Source organism: Carcharodon carcharias, chromosome 34 (assembly GCF_017639515.1).
Source record: "Carcharodon carcharias isolate sCarCar2 chromosome 34, sCarCar2.pri, whole genome shotgun sequence".
Lineage (NCBI taxonomy): Eukaryota > Metazoa > Chordata > Chondrichthyes > Lamniformes > Lamnidae > Carcharodon > Carcharodon carcharias.
In genome coordinates this window covers 18,190,719-18,196,718 of record NC_054500.1, presented here as the reverse complement: position 1 = coordinate 18,196,718, position 6,000 = coordinate 18,190,719, and positions in this window count along the sequence as shown.

The following is a 6,000-nucleotide window of genomic DNA, read 5'->3' as shown; positions in this document are numbered from 1 at the left end:
GAAACATCCACCGTGCCCCATGGTGGAAAGTCATTTATCATCGTAAACCAAATTCACAGAGGATTAAACTTTATGAAGTTACTGAGCTATGCACAGTAAAGGCTCACATCATCTATCCAGATATACCCTCCGCAGAATCCTCTATCCAAGCTGTAACCTCCTCCCGCCAATTGGCTACAATTCACATGGGAACTGACATCCACGCTCCGGCAGGCAGTTCGACCATGGAATGAAGCATATCACAGCCGTCTTCACACACTCATTCACATAGCAGGGGGTCACTGCCACTGAGCGGGTGGGGACAGACACCCCTGAAAGGTTCCATTTTTAACCCCTGAGCATTATAAAGCAACGCTTGGCACTGAGCCGCATAGAGATATTACACGTGGAAGGTGACGCTGTGTCTTTGGATGAGGGACAGCACATAGATGAGAAATAGGAGGGGAGTGAAGCTATACCCTTGGGGGAACACCCAGACGTAACAGGGCAGGAGCAGGAACAGAAACGATTGCAAATGCACTCTGGTTCCGATTAGATAGGTAAAAATGGAACCAGGTGAAAGCAGTCGCAGCTGGAGAGGTGTTGGAGGAAGATGGTGCGGTCAAACTGTGTCAAAGGCTGCAGGCAATTTGAGAAGGACGAGGAGGGATAGTTTACCTTTGCCACAGTCATGTAAAAGATGACAGAGGAATGTGGGCACTTGTCCATTTTAATAAGATCCTGTCTGCCTGTTCTGGAGAATGCCAGCAAACCCAAGACACTAGTCCAAGCAATGGAAATAAGGAAGAGTGGGTAAGGGGTAGAGAATCAGATTTACTGGCCAGAGTTTTCTAGCCCCCCCCCCACCGCCGACCCCTTTCACATTGGTGGGACCAGAAAATTCCACTGGCGCAAGGGTCTGGAAAATTCCGGCCCACCTATTTAACACGATCGCACAGAACTGGGATAATCCACATTGCCCCCATACTAGCTATAACTTACACTGGAATTTTGATGCTTCTTAAACTGCACCAACCTCACTCTGCCTGCTTATTGGCTTTTCAACAGTTTGCATTTGTATAGCACCTTAGCATAGAGACACATCCCAAGGTGCTTCACTGGAGCGTGATCAAATATAGTTTGACTGCGAATTACACAATGAGATTTTAGGATGGATGAGAGGTAAATATGGAAAGAGGAAAGGGAGGTACATAGGGGGAACAGTTTAGGGAGGGAATTCCAGAGATTAGGGCCCAGGCAGCTGAAGGCACAGCCCCCCATGGAAATTGGGGGTGCTCAAGAGGCCAGAATTGGAATGGATCAATGTTGGTCAGCAAGCACAGGAATGGGTCATTTGGGTCAACAGGTCAGTTACAAGCATCAGTTACTGGGTGAATGGGTCAGTTACACAGTCACTGGGTCAGTTTGATAGTCAAAGGGCCAAATGGATTGTGGCTTGAAGTGTGTGTGTTGGAAGGATGGGGGGATATTGAGGAGGCTATGGACGGTGTGTAATGTGAAAAGATAAGCTTAATCGGCAGAAACCCTTCTTATCATCTTCCGTTCCAGAGTCCGCTCCGTGGAGCAGGATGAGACGTGCTCACGTTTCTTCTTCCAAAAGGTACACAGAGAGAGCTCTGTGATCAGCAGCCTGAAGGAAGAAGACGGCTCAGTAAAGTCATCACAGTCCGACATTTTGAGGATCAGCAAATCCTTCTATGCAGGATTGTATGACGTGAAGCCCACAGACAGCACGGCCTCCCAGTCCTTCCTGTCCTCTATCACGGCGGTCTTAGACGACAGTACATGGGAGAGTCTGGACAAACCGCTAACTCCTGATGAACTGACTAAGGCCCTTGAGTCCTTCGAGAAGAGTAAATCTCCTGGAAGCGACGGCTTGCCGGCGGAGTTGTATTCGGCTCTGTGGGACTGGATGGGCCCAGACCTGCTAGAAGTGTACGAGAGTATGCTCCTGGCCGGCAGTATGTCAGAATCCATGAGGAAAGGCATCATCACCCTCATCTACAAGCACAAGGAGGAAAGGGAGGAAATTAGAAATTGGCGACCCATTTCACTGTTGAATGTGGACTATAAGATTCTGTCCAAGGTCATCGCCAATCGGGTCAAATCCGCTCTGGAATTGGTGATCCACCCTGACCAGACCTGCACTGTACCGGGCAGGAAGATCTCTGACAGCCTCGTGCTGCTCAGGGATACAATTGCCTATGTACAGGACAGGGGTGTGGACACCTGCCTCATCAGCCTGGATCAGGAGAAGGCCTTTGACAGAATATCGCACACCTACATGGTGGATGTGCTCTCCAAAATGGGGTTTGGGGAGGGAATTCGCAATTGGATCCAACTGCTCTACACTATCATCAGTAGTGCAGTCTCTATCAATGGGTGGGAATCAGATAGCTTTCCGATTAAATCTGGAGTCAGGCAGGGCTGCCCTCACTCCCCTGTTCTTTTCATGTGTTGCATAGAACCGTTTGCTGAGTCCATCAGGAAGGATCCGGGCATAAGAGGAGTGACGATCCCAGGCAGTGGAGGCACTCAGATCAAAGTCTCCCTGTACATGGACGATGTCCCCGTCTTCTACTCGGATCCGCTGTCGGTGCACAGACTGATCCACATCTGCGACCAGTTCGAACTGTCCTCGGGAGCCAAGGTAAATCGTGGGAAGAGCGAGGCCATGTTCTTTGGGAAATGGGCTGACCGATCCTTTGTCCCCTTCACCATCAGGTCAGACAGCCTGAAGGTGCTGGGGATATGGTTCGGAGGGACCAGGGCACGCGTTAGAAACTGGAAGGAGCGAGTGTCTATGGTGTAAAGAAAACTGGGCATGGGGGAGCGACGCTCCCTCTCCATTGCGGGTAAGAACCTGGTCATCAGGTGTGAGGCACTCTCGCTGCTGCTGTACGTGGTGCAGGTCTGGCCCATTCCACACTCCTGTGTGGTGGCGATCACCCGAGCCATCTTCCGCTTTAGCTGGAGGTCGAAAATGGATCGTGTCCACAGGGACGCAATGTTAAAGCCTCTGTATAAGGGAGAAAAACGTGCCCAACATCGCCCTCATACCGATGGCCACCTTTGTGTGCAACTGCATCAAGCTGTGTGTAGACCCTCGGTACGCAAACACCAAGAGTCACTACATGCTGAGGTTCTACCTGTCCCCGGTGTTGTGAAGGATGGGTCTGGCCACGATGCCGCGGAACGCTCCAAGTAGTTGGACCGTGCTGTACCACCTGTCCCTCGTGGGAAAATTTATGCAGAGAAACACCTTTGACCACAAGTCCATCAGGCAGTGGTCAGCATGTAACGTCTTAAAGGCCTTGAGGGAAAAGGAGAGGGTGGATCCTGTGGGATGGTTCCCTGAGCAGACTGTCAAAGTCATTTGGCAGAATGCCTCATCACCAAAACTTTCCAACAAGCACCAAGACGTAGTTTGGCTGGTGGTAAGAAAGGCCCTCACTGTAAGATCCTTCCAACACGCCAGGGGTCTCACCCACTCCGCACGCTGACCTCGAGGTGGCTGTGGTGGGGACGAGACCATTGTTCACCTCCTTGTGGATTGTGCCTTTGCAAAGAAGGTCTGGAGAGAGATGCAGTGGTTTCTGTCGAGGTTCATCCCGAGCAGTTCTGTGACACAGGACTCTGTGCTCTATGGGCTGTTCCCACACACCGAGACAAACATCAACTGCAGCTGGAGGATCATCAACTCAGTGAAAGACGCTCTTTGGTCTGCCCGAAACTTGTTGGTCTTCCAGCGCAAAGAGATGTCCCCGACCGAGTGTTGCAGACTAGCACATTCCAAGGTCCAGGACTACGTCCTGAGGGACACACTAAAGCTTGGGGCAGCCACTGCAGAGGCTCAATGGGGAAGGGTCGCTGTCTAAGACCTTTCTGATATGGTGCACCGAGGGACTGGGAACTGTAAAGAGCCCCTCGGGCTGTACAGCTCAAAATGAATGTCTGCATTAAATACTTTTATATTATAATTGTATTGAGGCACCTCAGACTGCAACATGATGTATGTTGATAACTCCAGTCCCATTGTCTGATTGTCTGTAATGACCATATTGAAATGATTGTAATATTCATTGATTGTATTGATGCACCTCGTGATCCATGTGTAAAAAGTTGAATCTGATTGTACTTTTGTGAGGGTGATTTTGAAATGGTTTGAAATGTTCTGCCAGATATTTTATGAATAAAGTATATTTTTCAAAAAAAAACCCCTTCTCACTTCAGAGGAAGTAAATAGAAAAGCTCAGCACTGAGGCACATGCACTTCATCAGGAAACAAGCTGATCCACAGTGTGACTAGTCATAGATTAAAATGAGGAATTTGCTTTAAAAAAGTGTATCAATGAGGAGCTGAAAACCCACAATGGACAAAATGGCAGGGGAAGGGTATGCAGCCTGGGAGACTAGACGGAGCCGTGATGAATTTTGGGGTATTTTTACAATTGTTAAAGCTCAGATTTATATCCTGTATTTCACTCTTCTGCGCATTATTCATAGGCACTTGTTGCATCATTTACTAAAAATAAAACTGCATTGAAGAGTGTCACGAGCTATGGTAATGAGGCGGCCGGGGGTTAGTGCTAAAAGCACGGTCAAAGAGGAGGGCAGAAAGCTAGTGGCAAAGGTGGGATGGAGTGGAACGTGAGGTAGGGAAGGTCAGTGGACCGGGAAGGGGTGAGAACAGGGCTGGATAATCATAGAGAAAAGTTCGGACACTGGTGTGGAGAGGTTTAACATAAGATGATATGATCATTACCACAGCACAGTGTGCAGAGACTTGCTGTAGGCAAATAAGATGAAATAAGATCATGGCTAATCTGACTGTGGCTTTAACTCCATTTTCCTGCTTGGTCCTAAAACCCCTGTCCTAATTGTCAGTCATAAACCTTTCTAGCTCAGCCTTCAATATATTCGATGACCCAGCCTCCACTGTTCACTGGGGGAGAGAATTCCAAACACTAACAACCCTCTGAGAGAAGAAATTCCTCCTCATCTCTATCTGAAATGGGAGACCCCTTATCTTTGAAACTGTGTCCCTTAATTCTAGGTTCCCCCATGAGGGGAAACATCTACTCAACATCTACCCTGTCAATTCCCTCAGAATCTTATATGTTTCAATAAAGATCACCCTTCGTTCTTCTAAACTCCACTAAGCATAGGCCCAACCTAAGCTGTGCTTCCTAAATTGCCAACCTCATCTCCCTGGGATATTATGCATGTGGCCAAGATAATATTTATCTATCTAGTCCCTTTAGTTATTGGCTCTTAGGACATGGGTCTTTTTAGTTGCTCATCTCTAGTTGTCCAGACCTCAGTGGCTTGCTGAGCTACTACAGAGAGCATATAGTATGGGACTGTGGAGTCAAGGGTAGGTCCAGATCTGGCAGTGGTATTTCTCTGAAGGACATTACAACAATCTGACCACTCTTTACGACTGTTCCTTTCCTGGTATCAACCCACAATTTACAGTTAGGTGTCCAGAAACTATTTAGCCACACAAACTGGACAGGAAAAGATCAACAGGCCTACCAGGCCCTTCCCCACACCCCAAAGGACTGGGTGTTGCGGCTAAATATTTCTTCCTTCCACTGATCTCTCCTTGCTACCCACCCCACTATACTCACTTCCTCCCTAATGCCAAATAAGGAAAACATTTGGGAATTTCCCTCCCCTCAGGCAGCCAAAACCAGTTTTGGGAGAGTACAGCAATATGCGTTATCCATGGACATTATCCTTCAATATGATGCCATCTCTAGTTCAGGTCTGTCTTGAAGGGTGAGAGTCAGCACCCGCCTCACCAGACAGCAACACATTCCATTAACTCTCTGGGAATAGGGGAACCACTCTCTGGACTGCTCTCTCAGCCTATTACCATGGGACTCTATACATCATACTGTGGGCGGTGCTATTCTCCAGTCCCACATTAACCCTTGCACTGCTGAGGACCTTTAATTTAAAATGGCATGCAGGCACATGGAACATCATACAACA